Genomic DNA, 15,467 nt, shown 5'->3' with positions numbered 1-15,467 from the left:
TTGTTTTCTCCTCCAGACTGTTCATCCAGTCTACCTTATCTAGATAGATCTGTAGAGATAATAATATGCATCAAAAACCAAGCCATAGCAAGATAGGCGATCAGTGAGAACACAGTGATGGCAACAAAAAAAGGAAACCAATTACCCACAGAAGAATAAATTCATTAAAAGAAAAAAATTTAAGCAGAAAGAAAAACCTATAAATAGATCAAGGTCTGATTTTTTATCTCTAGGTGTGTCATTCAGTCTGGACCTATGGGGTACCATGCTCTGGCCCCTGAGTCTCTCCTTTGTACTCCCTCCGGGGCTCTCTGCTCTGCTCCCACGGTTTCTCTGCTGCATGCTTTTTGTGGTTTGCCTCGTTGTCTCACGGTCAGTCTGGGCCAGTCCTGACACTGAGTCTCCAGTGTTGTCCCCCTTAGAGGACAATAGCCTTTTTAAAGTTTGTTTTCTCCCATTTCTACTTTTCATCTTGCCTAAGTGTAAGGAGAATTAGGAAGAATGAGCATTGTCGTGTTTAAAGCTTACATTTCAAGGTTCTCAAAACCTGCCCACATTTCGTAGCTAAAATTTAATTTTGTTTGTTAGTTTTAGAAGTGAACATTCTAACTTTCCTTTGAACAGTCTGTGGTTTTGATTCACTTCTATTAATATAGCTAGGTGTTTTGGTCTATGAGACCTGTAGTTGGAGAGGTGAATGATCTCTGGGGAAAGGCACAGATAACCTAGGCTGATAGATTCACCTCTTTGCCCGAAGATTTGAATTCTTGGTAAAAGACAATATGTAGGAAGAGATCAAAGAAGCAGTCTTATCAGATGTTAACAACTTATCAGGTATAGCAGGCTGTTTCAAATAACTGGTGAAGAAAGAAAATAAGAGACAAAAGCAAAACATTGGTATTGAGAAGGTTGGCAGGATAAGAAGTATGGGAGAGGCTGGATTCTGGAGAAGTGATACTTTCCAGTTTCCTCAAAACCAACCTTTAGATAAATAAATATTTAATACGTATCCATTTAAAATTTCTAGTACAATAAGTGTAACAAATATGATCCTTAAGAGTGAAAAGCAAGTTAAACATGTTTTAAGTTGGGAGCAATCCCCGGAGAAGGAAATATTACTTAGTAGCGGGTCCAGGAAAAAGAAGACCCTCAGCAAGATGAGCTGACCCAGTGGCTACAACAATGGACTCAAACACAGCAATTGTGAGACTTGTGCCGGTTTGCGCAACAATTTTTTTCCTGCTGCACATAAGGTTGCTGGGAGTCAGAGTGGACTGAATGGTGTCCAAACACAAAAACAACAAATTTAGGATTTAGCATAAAATGTGTACTTAACCCGTAGTAGGTGCTAGTAATATTAAGATGATTAAACGGACTGAAAAATCTTTGGAAATAACATATACGACTAGGGTATACTCTTTCAAATATTTAGAGAATTTACAAAAATCAGCAACAAGAAGACAATTCAGGCTGAGCTGGCCCCGTGGTCCCGTGGATCTGTGTGTTGCTTCAACAGTGTTTGAATGGAACAGATCCGAGACTCTCTGCCTCCAACCTTCCGCTATGCTCCAGTTTCCTTTTCAGAAGTAACTTCGGGACCTTCTTCTCGGCCAGCCCTTCTTCTTGGGACCAGCGAACACTTTTATTAGGTGTGGTGATCTCCAAACCGACCAGTCACTAGCTCTCAGATCCGTCAGAATGATTCCACTGATGCTGAGGCCGGCGTCCACCGTCTGTCTGGTCAACCTGCACCTGCGGGCTTCTTACACCTGTCTCTCTCTGGGCTGTTTTTTAAACCATGTATAATTGTACAATAGAAATAATAACCAAGAAATATGTGTGTAGTAACATAGGTAGAGATGTGTGCATTGAAAAATAGATGTATGTATATATGGATGTGTGTGTGCACTGCATATTTACTTATTTATATAATAAAACATATAAGGGGGACAGGTATGAATACTTCCAACACATAACCAAACACCATAGAGGATTGATTTACTGGATCTGAAGAATTAAGACTCTTCTTGTCTCTTGGGGAAACTTAGTCAACTGTCACAATATAGGTCATAAAATGTATGTTCTAAATCCCAGTTTGGTAAGAAGTTTATGGGTTCTTAAAGGTTGTGAACAACCATCTATGGTGCAATTATTTTTGTCTACTCTTTTGGAACAATATCCAACAATATTTGCAGGCAGTTCATTGACAGGGAACTTCCAGCAAGAGGTTCAGGCCCGATTCAGAAGACCTGGAACAAGGGTAAACATTGCTACTTTCAGATGGATCTTGACTGAAAGCAAAGAATACCAGAAAAATGTTTACTCATGTTTTATTGACTATGCATTCAACTATCATAAAAGACTATGACCAGCCTTGAGAAGAATGGGAATTCCAGAACACTTCATTGTGCTTATGGGGAGCCTGTATATGGATCAAGAGGCAGTTGTGCAATCAGAATAAGGACATACTTACATAGTTTAAAATAAGAAAAGGTGTGCATTAAAGTTGTGTCCTCTTACCATATTATTCAATCTGTATATTGAGCAAATAATCAGATAAACTAGAGTATATGAAGGAGAACATGGCATCAAGGTTGAAGGAAGAGTATTAACAACTTACAGTCTACAGACAACACAACCTTGCTTGCTGAACATGAGGACAACTTGAAGCACTTGCTGAGAAAGTCATGAAATTACAGCCTTCAGTAGAAATTGCAACTCAATGTCAATAAGACCAACATCTTCACAACTGGATTAATAAGCAACATCCTGATAAATGAGAAAAGATTGAAATTTTCAAGGATTTTGTCTTTTGGATCCATAATCATTACTCATGGAAGCAGCAGCCAAGAGTTTAAACAATGCATTCATTACATTAGGTAAATCTGTTGCATATGACCTCTTTAAAACATTGAAAAGCAAGGATGTTAATTTGAGGACAAAGGTGGGCTTACCCCAAGCTATAATAATTTCAATTGCTGCATATGCATGTAAACGTTTTACATTGAATATAGAAGATTGAAGAGGAATCTATGCATTTGAATTATGGTGCTGGAGAAGAATATCGAAAATTTCATGGACTACTGAAATAACAAAACAGTCTGTATTGTAAGAAGGTCAGAGTGATCCTTAGAGGCAAGGATGGTAATACTATGAATTATATACTCCTACTGAGTTGTCAGGAGAGACCAGTCCCTGAAGAGAAGGATGTCATGCTTCATAAAGTGGTGGGGCATCTCAAAAGAGGAAGACCCTCAAGGAGATGGGTTGACATGGTGGCTGCAGCAGTGAGCTCAAGCGTAGGAGCCATTGTGAGGCTGGCACAGGCCAGGCTGGTGTTTTGTTCAGTTGTGCATAGGGTTGCTGTAGGTGGACACTGACTTGATGGCACCTAGGACAACAAGATTCAAAGGACATTAGCCTATTAGACTGTTGTAGGTTTACAATAGTCACAGTGTCATCTATCCTGATATCAGAAGAATGATACCTGGATAGCATGAATGACCATTCTGATTTAAATTCTTTTTTTTTTAAGTTTGAACTTACTGAATCAGAAGAAAACCTCCAAGACATTAAACTTTGTGCTGAAATCACACTCAGAGGTTACGTTATCATTATCAAAATAGTTTGGTTTACAAAATAATATCACTCACCAGCAATGTTTTTCTTTAAAAATACCATCTAAATGAGAACAAATGGTTAACACTCACTCTAAACTGTAGATTTAGAGTCTAAAGCAAAGAAGAAATGGAAATGGGAGGAAAGAAGCTAGATTAATGGTAATGAAGCCAAATGGAAATAATGAGACTGTTGAAACATTATGAAAAATATAACTAATACCAACCAACAATGTATCATAGAAATTGTTAAATGTGAACCTAATTTACTGTGTAAACTTTTGGCAAATACATAATAAAGTATTATAATAAGAAAAGATGAGGAGTGCTTGCTTAGGCAGCACATATACTGAAATTGGTACAACACAGGGAAGACGGGCATTGCCCCTGTGCAAGGGTGACATGCACATTCATGTAGCGTTCCATATTTTTTGGAGAATGTTTTTTGTACATTTTTGCCACAATTAGAACAACTAATGATTACATGAATAATGAGTACAAGGAAGCGGAATATGTTCTAGAATTAAATGTGGTGATAATTGTATAGCACTCCTTAATATGACTGAATTATTGAATTGTATGACATGCGGATGAAGTACTAATAAAATTGTTTTTACAAAAAGAAAAGAAAAGATAAATAAAATGTGAAACATTCATAGTAAAATGTGAAACATTCAATAAGAGTTTAAAGCACTGGACTGTCATCTTGATTTTATAAATAATGTATTGTGAGGGGCTCTTTAGTTGGTTCCTACTCATAGCAACCTTATGTAACACCGAGTTAAACCCTGCCCAGTCCCGGCCCATCCTCACCATTGTTTGACTGCTTGATCCGCTGTTGCAGCCAGTGTCAAGACATCTTGTTGAGGGTTTTCCTCTCTTCACGGCCCCTCTGCTTTACCAAGCATGTTGTCCTTCTCCAGGTACTAGTCTCCCCTGCTAACAAGTCCAGAGATGGTGCGAAATCTAGCCATCCTTGCCTCTAAGACGCCTTCTGGCTGTACTTCTTCCAAGACAGATTTTCTTTTGGCAGTCCATGGTACTTTCAATATTCTTAGCCAGCACCATAATTCAAATGCATGATTTTTTCTTCAGTCTTCCTTAGTCAATGTCTAATTTTCACATAATTATAGGAAATTAAATTCAACTTTTCTAAATTGATCATTAAAATATACATTATCTCATCAGTTTCATATTTCTTTATATATAAAACCAGTGCATACTGTGAAGACATATCAAATATTGTCAAAGGTCTTTGTATTTCCTTCTTGGTTTGAAATGCTCATTAAGATGAACAAAACATGTTAATAACATGGTAATAACAAATGACCTAGTTCCTACTGAATCATTTCTGCTCCATGTGTGTCAGAGTAGAACTATGTTCATTGGATTTTCAATGACTGATTTTTTGAAGTTAGATCAAAAAGTCTTTTTATTATTATTATTATTATTTAGGTGCCCTTAAGTAAACTTAAACCTCTACCTCCTTGGTTAGTAGTCAGGCATATTAACGATTTTTCACCAATTACAGCTAACATTTATTGAACTTTCTTATGAGCCAGACTTGTGTTTTGCTGATTTTGTACCTTGAATTCTTCCAACAACCCTCTGATTTAGACATTACCATCACCCCTCTTTTATTGAAAATAAAATTGAGACACCAGGATCTCAAGTAACTTACCGCACATCACACTGGTAGCCACTGACATAATTTATTCATTTGGGTGTTTGTCTGTTTGTTTTTAGGGAATTGTGCCAATTTGCTAAAAACAAACAGACAAACACCCAAATGAATAAGATATTAACATTTTTAAGGTCTCTAGTGAGGCCAATGGTTTACTGCTTAGTCTAAAAGTTGGTAGTTCCAAGTCACCCAGATGTACTGGGGAACCAAAGACCCATTACTATGCTTCCATTTACAGCTAAGAAGCCAATATTACAGAGCAGTTCTATTGTAACATGTAGGGTCACCATGACAGTGATTGCAAGGATAGGATAGGACCAATTGTGAGAATAGCACAGGACTAGGTAGTGTTTTATTCTCTTGTGCATAGATTTGTTGTGCTAGTTACATAATCTGGTGTCATTTTTGAGGATTAAGAAGGTAAGGGTGGAGTCTAGCCTGTCAATCTGGAGATAGCCAATGAGACTTCTCTGTGGGCATGGCCTTCCCTGAGAATTCTGGGAAACCTGGCATTCCTTCTTGGAGGCAGGAGACACTAGCTCTCTCTATTGACAAGTCTGACTCCCTGTGAGACATCCCTGTGAAAAAGCTACATGGACCTACCGTGATCCAGACCTCTGGAGCCAGAGAAGCCACAAAGAACCCCCTGCCGGTGCTGAGATGCTTACAATGCCACTGGATCCAAAGACTTTCTACCCACCTGCCTGTGATAATCCTGTATTTGGCTTCATTGCATGTGTTTCGTGAGTCTGAAAAGGACTTTATAGATTGGTGTCGAACATATGGGCCAATATCGGACTTATAGGTTTGGACTGGACTGGGTTGGGATGCTTTCTTAATATACAATTACCCTTTATATGAAACCCTCTCTTATATACATACGAGTTTCTATGGATTTGTTTCTCTAGTCTACCCAGACTAACACAGTCGCTATGGGTTGGAACTGAGTCAATGACACTTAATATTAAAAACAACATGAGTCAGAATTGACTCAATGATAAATACCACAACCAACAAATTCAATTTCAGTGATTAGAAGAGAAACAGTGTGCACTACTAAACAGCACATGGCATTTGTGTTCACATTTCACTTTATAATTTGTTGTGAAATCAAAATAAATTATTTGGCTGGGTTCAAATAGCCTCTATAAATTTTATTGAATTTTAGTCCTTATTACATAATAAACACCAGCCAATCTGTGGGAGAAAGATGGGGCTTTCTTTTCCCTTAAAGAGGTACAGTGTCAGAAACTCACAACAGCAGTTCTACCCTGTCCTAAAGGGTCGTCTTGAGTTGACATTGACTCCATGCCAGTGATAGGGAGAGAGAAGTACTGTGTATTCTCTTTTAATAATAAATTGATCCTTTACAAATTCTTACCGTTACCTTTATCACACAAACCAGAGAACTGTGCTTCATAAGACCAAATTCCTTTTCCCAGTAGTCACATTTTCACTGATTTTAGGCTAAACCTTCTCACTGTTGACGAGTCAAAGGCAGCATTTTATGCTTATAACTTTGACATTTCTTTTTTTTTTTTTTTCAGTTTCAGTTTATCATTCTGGCCTATTGAGATTTTTCCAATTTCACTTCTGTCATCCCACAACACTCCTTGCCAGCTCTTGAAGCATGTTATTGGATAATATCTTCAATGGTATCATCCCAATTGCTGATAGGAACGGGAATGTTGAACAGATCAATGCCAAGGACTGAGCATGAAACTGCTCCTCTAGAGAACTCCTCCAACTTTGGAATGATTAGTCATTCAGCATTCTATGAGCGTTACTGATTTACAGGTTGTGAATTATCTCTCTTTCAGTCTGTTCTTCTGCATCTGGCCCACAGACTTTGTCAAGTTATTCTCTCTTCTTTTCTAGAGGACCTCACTAGCAAAGATAGTATGAGAATGAGTTTTCTGTTCTCAGACTGATGTGGTGGTGATGATGGAAAGGAGAAGGCTCTATAAATATAATCTAATAGGGAATCCTCAGTGAACTCTGATTTATAGATTCACAGGCTGGAAAATACTTCACAGATTTAACTTAGTAGGTTGTCTTTCTCAAATGAATTCATAATCATATAATTCAATTTTTAAATAATGATGTGCTCATGCCTTTTGATAACACAAGCCAGTCTGGCATCTAAAAGTTCAAAACATCAAGAACTATAGATTCCTCCTTGATTGTTCCATCTAACATTTGCTTATTCTTTCATTCCAAAGAATAATGGGTAGAGGTGTTTGATATTTATTCAATAACATAGGCTTTAAAGATATCCCTGTGAAATCTCTACTTTTTTTCACAAACTTACTATAGATCTCTCAACATTTAGCTTAATGAAACATATCTTGAACATATTTATATTTTTGTCTAAATTTAAAAGTTAATGAGTTCCATATGTTTACTACTTAACTGCTTAAAGTAAGTGTTTGAGAATATTTTTATAATGTTGGTTTTGGAAAATAGGAATAGCACCTGCCTTGGCAACTAGCAAAATTATATCATGTTTTAACTGTGTGTATGTTTTTGGATTTCTGCAGTTTTGATTAGATTTGAGGTAAAACAAAATCTATATGATATTTACAGAGTATTATTTACACAGTGACTTGCCAATAGCAGATGTTCAATAAATATTTATTTTAAAAGCTTGTATGTTTTCATGGAATTTGGATCATTTTCTGTTCTGTTATAAAACATTTCAAGGAGTGTGTATTACTTCTATCTTAATATTAGGCAAATGTTTAGTGTCAATTTTTTCTAACTTTAATGACTACAAAGCTATTTCTTTCAAAATTTCATTTTCTAACCTGATGAACCAACCATTCCATATGTTATCTACTTTGAGACAAATAGTATCCTTTCTTACTGCAATTGTCCATTTTGGGATCTTTTACAAATTATGTATATCTTTTCTACAGCTGTTGATTTAGGAACAGAGTTTCTATGTGCAGGTGACAGTTCAAGGTATCTCAAAACATTCATGTTATTTACTAAGAGATGCTTAAAAAAAGAAAGAAAAACCTTTTGTCTATTACATGTCAGTTTAATTATTTAGAACAATGAAGTCATTAATATTATCAAAGTGATGCTTTCTTTTATGGTTGAAAGTCACATATTTCTTCTTGCTTTTCTTACTAAAGGAATAAGATTAAGCGACTGTGTCATGGATAATATCTCTTCACATATTGAAAACTTCTACTACAACCATCATATTTCTATTGACCTGAGTTTCTTTCTTTTTTTTTCTCCTGAGTTTCTTGTTCCATTGAAATCTAGGCACTTCAAACATATGAATGCATTGTGTTTACTTCAGTAAAGGGCAGCAAAATATAATTTACATTTAGAAATGTAAAATAGGAATGCATATTTAAACACTATATTGAATTGGTATGCATCATATTTTAAGAAAAAAAATTTAAAGCGTGAACGTGGATATTGCTTTGCCAGTGCTCAAAGCATAATTGCTTGCTCAATGCAGTTATCATACTTTCCATAAATTCAGATAAAGGATTTTTGGACTGGTCCCACACATTCACCTAATATTTTTCTGAAGCCTTCATCATTTATTCCAAGAAGCTGTTGTCCAGCAAATAACTTTTTAGACTGTTATTACATTTACTGGTTTCAGATTTGGTTTGAGATCTCTGAGGAAAACTTCCAGGGCTTGACCATTAGCTACCCAATTCAAAATGTCTGCTTTAAAAACAACGAGCAAGGAAATGTGACCCCATGTTTGGGAATTGAAACCTTGCCAATTGCACTGAAGTGTTACATTCATTATGTCATACCACACGCATCTGATAAGGGAAGATATAATGCTGTTGGATAGGGTCTTGTGTACAAGAACTCCGTAGGTCAAGTAAAGAGCTGTTTTTCATTTAATAACTGAACTATGCAGGTGCTAATTTGGACCATATGTAGGACAATGCAGAAATATGCTCCTCCATGGTAGAATGGTAGCTTATATATGAGTCGGTATTAAGGAGAACTTTTTGATTAATTAAGGTACCTCTGCACTGGTTATTTTAAACCCCAGGAATCAATTGATTTTACTTTGTAAAAATGAAGCTTTCGAAAACTGTCATAATGCTGAAATTTTTCCTGTTCCTTCTCTTCACACACCCTGACTTTTTCAAGCTCCCCATGGATCAGTTCATTTGAGAAAAACGCATTGGACACTGGGAAAGGCCAAATTAGACTTGAGGCAGCAATTGACTCCCTCATTAAATATGCCTGCCATGGGATCTACATAGGAGATCTGGCACAAGTAATACTGAATGATTCAGGTTCTTAATATTTTCATCTTCTTGTGGGAATGCAGTTAGTAAAAGGACCCCAGGGGTAGCAGGCTAAGGACCATTTTCACAATTTAATTGCAAATTTGCACTAACCAACCCAGTAGAGCCTATGTGTGAGGATTAAATAAGTCCATGGGAATTTTGGTGAAAATTTTTGTTTTAATATTAGAGTTAAACTGTAAGAGGACAGTTTAGATTTTTCTGCCCTATCTAGTGAAGTACAGATTTCACAACCTTCTCCCTTCTGGTTGCTCTATGTCTATCCACCATCGGCTGTTTTCTTTTAAGGCTGCAACATAGAACCGATTTCATTGGGGTTGCAAATAGTGTCATCTCAATTCACAAGAAACAAACAAATCATTGAATCAAGTTGACTGGGACCCCTTACACCCCTATAGGACAGAGGGGACCCCACGCAGTTTCTAGACTGTAAATCGTGGACACGGATTTCAAGTCTTTGTCCTGAAGAGCAGGTGGTGGGCTTGCTCTCCTGGCCTGTTGATTAGCAGCCAACTGCTTCTTAGTACAGCAGCACCAGGATTTCTAGAAACAACATACACGCCAGGATAGACGTATAACCTGGCAAGTAGATTTGAAGAATAACGTTTGCCATTTTATTGGACAAAGAATGTTTTCCCAATGGTTGCTCATTGGTGTGTGCAACTTAAATTGAGCAGCAGCAGGTTGTTCCAGAAGAACAAGACCACTTTGATAGAATATAGTTATTGTAGAAGGGCTGGTGGCACTGTTGGCTGAGTGTTAGCCGGTTAACTGCAGTGTTCAAACCCACCAGCTGCTCTTGACGATAAGGCTTTCTGCTCCCATAAAAATGAACAACCTTGGAAATCCTATAGTCTCTGTGAATTAGAATTGACTGGATGACAGTGGGTTTTTAAAAATTGTATTAGTTATTGATCATGTAGTTGGCAATTACCCAGCAGGAAAGCTTTTCCTGAGCCCAAATATCTAAACTTATAGATGAGAACATTAAGACATACCATTTATAAAACTGATTTTAGATATAAAGTATAACATATTTACTGTGCAACACTAAGATATTGAAAATTTTTCTACACTACAACGACCATAAAAAACAATCATGCGAGTAGGGCAAACCAAGAGGGGAACATAGCAACTCAGTAATGGAAACAAAGAAAAGCCACAAAACCCCTGAGGAGCCCCCAAAATAGACTTCAGCCAAGAAGGGGCTGTTCCCAGAACCCCCCAGAACCATTGGGAGATAGTCATAAAAGGTCAGCGAACAGACTTGGAATTCGGTATGCTTTTTATTTTTTTTTGCTAGTTGTTTTCCTTTTTATTCTTTTCCCCCCCTCTTTGTATTCATTCTTTTGTTTTGTCTCTGTTGTTGTTATTTTGTCTACCAGTATCAGATAGGCGTGGTAAGCAAGCACAAGGAGAAAACAGTGGGACTGAAGGTTCCAGAGAGACCTGGCAGGGGAGGAGGTGGGGAAAGGAGCAGTGAACAAACAATGCCATAGACAGGGGAACAACTAGGGAATTAGAATTAACAACGAGAAGGACACAATCTAGTTGAGAGGAGTTACTAAGAGGCATAAGAAGGGTAAGCATGATGGTGGGGCAGAAGGAAGGTAAAAGCAAACAGAGGAAAGATCTCAAACAATGTACTTTGGAGAAACAAATCCACAGCAACTCACGTATAAGAGAGAATTTTATGCAAAGAAAATGTGCATCACGAAAACATCCCAACCCAATGCTGCCCAAGCCCACAAGTCCAACATTAACCCATACCCAACACCAGTCCACAAAGTCCTTCACCTCACAAAACAGAGGCAATAATGCCGACTGCAGGAGGAAAGCTGAGTCAGTAAACGAACAAGCATCTCAGCACTAGCACGGGTCTCCACACGGCTGCTCCAGCACCCAGGGCTGCATCGGGATAGGTCCATGCGGCTTCCCCTTGGGGATGTCTTGTAGGAAATCCATCTTGCAAGCTGAAGCAGGGAACTGCTAAGGCAGCTGCACCCGATGCAACCATCACAAAACAAAAGACCCGAGAACTAGAAAGGCCGAGGCTCACCAACCATTTATCCCTCCGCCTTTCAACCAGCACCACATGTGATTATTGGCCAGGCTGGCACAATTAACTAACTCAAGGTAAAAGCATAGGTGTGTACTTATGTAAATATATTAATTCATTAAAAAAAGAGGTATTGGCATATGTACATGTATTAATATGACAATTCAATGAAGAAGTGGACCGGCTTTGGGCCTCTGCTCAAGCTCTCTGAATGAAAGAGCACTTTGTTCTAACAACCTGGCATTCTGTGATGCTTACCCTCCCTACAGGATCGCTGAAGCCAAAATGGGTGGATAAGCAAATGTGGGGAAGAAAGTTGATGGTACCTGGCTATTAAAAGATATAGCATCTGTGGTCTTAAAGGCTTTAAGTTACACAAGTGGCCATCTAGCAGAGAAGCAACAAGCCCACATGGAAGAAGCACACCAGCCTGTGCAATCATGGGGTGTTGACAGGGTCAGGTAACAGGCAACAGAAACCCCCCCCCCAAAACCAAAACAAAACATGTTGTTGAGAATGAGGAGGATCTGAGCAGAGACTCCAAATCCATCTGTAGACAATAGGGCATCACCTCACATAACAGTCACAAGAAAGAGATGAGTCAACCAGGGCAAAATATAGAACAGATGAAACACAATATTATTCTGGTTCTTTGAGGCTTCCTTGCCCCTCAGTATCATGACCCCAGTCCTGTCTTTCAGTTCTGGCTAGACCAGAGCATGACACATGGAATCCAGGTCAGATAAATCCCTCAGGAACAAAAATAGGAGTAGTGATATCAGGAGGTTAGGGGAAAGGTGAGGAAGAGGAGGGGAGGAAGGGGAACCAATTGTAATGATCCATGTACCCCCCCTGCCCCTCCCCCGGGGTGGGGAATGAACAATAGAAACGTGGGTGAAGGGAGACTGCAGTGGGTGTAAGATTTGAAAGCAATAATAATTTATAAGTTATCAGTGGGTCCCTAGGGTGGGAGGTGGGTAGGAAAGGAAAAAAGAGGAGCTAATACCAAGGGCTCAAATAGAGAATAAATGTTTAGAAAATGATGATGGCAACATATGTTCAAATATGCTTGATACAATTGATGTATAGAATGTTATGAGAGCTGTAAGAGCCCCCAATAAAATGATTTAAAAAGTCATGCTAACTGATTCCATGTTGCAGTGTAAGTATTTAGAAAGTACATGAATGACAAAAGTACATTCCTCCCTTTACACTCAACTGAAACCACCTGAATGAAACATCTTATCTACCTATTCATATCTTCATATAGCTTGTCCCTACACACATGTATATTGGTCTCCTAGCCTCAGTAAAACACACTTTGCAAAACTTAATGATAGTACCTGACTCTTCTAGATGGACAATCAAGTCATTTTAGAATCTTCTCAACCTATCACCCAACATTGTCTCCTGCTAGGAACCCTGGTAGATTAGTGGCCTACAAGTTGGACGATCAGCATGGTCAGCAGTTTGAAACCACCAACAGCTTTGTGGGAGAAAGACTGGGCTTTCTACTCCCACAAACAGTTTCAGAAACCCACAGGGGGTTGCTATGAGTCAGCAATGGCTCGATAGCAACGAGTTTGGTTTTGTTTTTGGTGCCATCCAATGTGAGTCTCACCTGGAACCAAGTTCGTTCTTTCACTACAACAAACCTCAGACCTTTTCCTTTCTTTAAAAAAAAATACCTAAGAGGAACTTTGTAAATAATCTCTTTTACTATAATCCCTTTATACATTTATAAAAACGGAGACCCATCGAAACTAAAATGACTCGTTTTATTAGTGCAGAAAATTTCACGTACCATGAGGTAGTACATTGTAGTTGCTCCCAGTTCCCAGGGGCCCCATGCACAACAGAACAAAACACTCTCGAGTCCTACTGCTTCCCCTTATTTAATTGTGTGTTTGAGTCCATCATTGTAGGAACTGTGTCAAACCATCCCATTGAGGGTTTTCATCTTTGCCAGGGACCCTCTAGTTCACTAAGCATGATGTCCTTCTCCAGGGCCTGGTCCTTCCTGATCACAAGTCCAAAGTACATGAGGCAAAGTCTCAAATTCTGGCTGTACTTCTTCCAAGACAGATTTGTTCATTTTTTGGAAGACCACTCTTGTTGGCCATCATCATAATTCAAATACATCAATTCTTCTTCAGTCTTCTTTATTCACTGTGGTGACTGGAAAGGCTCACTTTAGTTTTTAAAGTTACACCTTTGTCTTTTAATACGTACTTTAAAAAGGTCTTTTGCAGCAGATTTTTGCAAAGCAATAGATCATTTGATTTCTTGATGACTGCCTGCATGGACATTGATTGTGGGTCTAAGTAAAATGAAGCCTTTACAACATATTTTCTTGATGTTACTTATCGATCATGCCAGGAGATGTTTTGTTTTCGTTCTGTTGAGAATTAATCTTACTGAAGGCTGTATTTTTTATTTTTTCAGTAAATGCGTTGTGTCCCCTTCACTTGCAGCAAGCAATGTTGTGTCATTTGTATATTGTAATTATAAATGAGTCTTTCTTCAACTCTGGTTCCCCATTCTCTTTCAGACTCCCCAGATTCTCCTATCATTTGCTCAGCATGCAAGTCCCATAAATAGAGTGAAAAGAAACAGCCCTGACATGTGCCTGCCCTGATTTTCAAAAGAGCAGCTTCCTCCTGTTCTGTCTGCTAGACTGCCCCTTGGTCTAAAAAAGCTTCTTCATGAACATGAACAAATGTTCAGCAATTGTTTTCTTTCACAATGTTATCCATAATTTGTTATAATCCACATAGTTGAATGTCTTGTGTGGCCAATGGAGCGCAGGCAAACATCTTACTGGTGCTCTTTCAGCAAGCCCTACCTGACAAGAATGACCCCCTAAATCTGACATGAATTTCTGACAGCTCTCTGTCAATGTTTTAGAGGATTTCTACATTATGTTGTGTTCTCTCTCTTTTGAATGGGCACACACAGATGCCCAGGTAGCTGTCTTTCAAATTTCTCATCAGAGATAAGTGAGCACTTCTAGAATTACATCAGTTTATTGAAACATCCCAATTGGTATTCCATTAATTAATAGAGCCTTGTCTTCCACTAATGCAACTTAGACAGCAGTAGTAAATATACATATTAGGAGCTTTGTTAACGGTTTGGTGATGATATCCAGATAATGACATCACTGTGAATTTTGATTATCATTTATACTCATATGAAGGATGTTTAAAGCTTTTGGTATTGGTTTTGAGCATTAGAAATGTTGAAATGAGAATTATTTGTAAAATAAATTCATTCAACTCAATAGGACAGTGTGTGTGTGTGTGTGTGTGTGTGTGTGAGAGAGAGAGAGAGAGGGTGAGAGAAAGAAAAGAAAAGGGAAAAAGATCATTTTCTTCTTGGAAAATTACTATGAGCAAAATTTTCACTGTCCTTAAAATTGTGGTTCACCACTTAACACTAAAAATACAACCAACAATGAGTTCCCAAAATCGCACATAGAATATATTCTTTAGACTCTCCATTGTTTGATCACCACAGAACAATACACAAACCTTTGTATGGTATTTTTTTTCCACCTGAAAAAATAGTGTCATGCATGTCACCCTTTGAAGGACAGTACTTACATTTTGAAACATGGGCACTCTTCAATTCTTTTTTTGCTGATTTAAATGAAATGCCAAAAAGCTCTGTCGTTCAAAATCAATAGCCACGCTTCGGGAGAAAGTAAGGCTTTCTATTCCTGTAAAGGGTTACAGTCTCAAGAAACCCAGAGTGCAGTTCTACCCTGTCCTATAGGGTTGCTGTGAGTCTACCTTACAAGGGCGTGA

General features: G+C 38.2%; 1 protein-coding gene and 1 non-coding gene across 2 annotated transcripts in view; both read left to right on the top strand.

Annotated features, from left to right (window-relative positions):
• The window catches only part of CFAP299 (cilia and flagella associated protein 299), a 683,777-nt gene that overhangs the window by 349,974 nt on the left and 318,336 nt on the right, over positions 1 to 15,467 (top strand). The window lies entirely within an intron of this gene.
• On the top strand, positions 3,943 to 4,049 carry LOC115873360. Its single transcript, XR_004048367.1, has one exon. It is a non-coding gene; the product is annotated as a U6 spliceosomal RNA (small nuclear RNA).

Source organism: Echinops telfairi, unplaced genomic scaffold (genome assembly GCF_000313985.2).
Source record: "Echinops telfairi isolate 266 unplaced genomic scaffold, ASM31398v2 ScPeMD7_7468;HRSCAF=8506_0, whole genome shotgun sequence".
In the NCBI taxonomy this organism is placed as follows: domain Eukaryota; kingdom Metazoa; phylum Chordata; class Mammalia; order Afrosoricida; family Tenrecidae; genus Echinops; species Echinops telfairi.
Note: the sequence above shows the minus strand (reverse complement) of the source record. Positions and strands in the feature narration are given on the sequence as shown.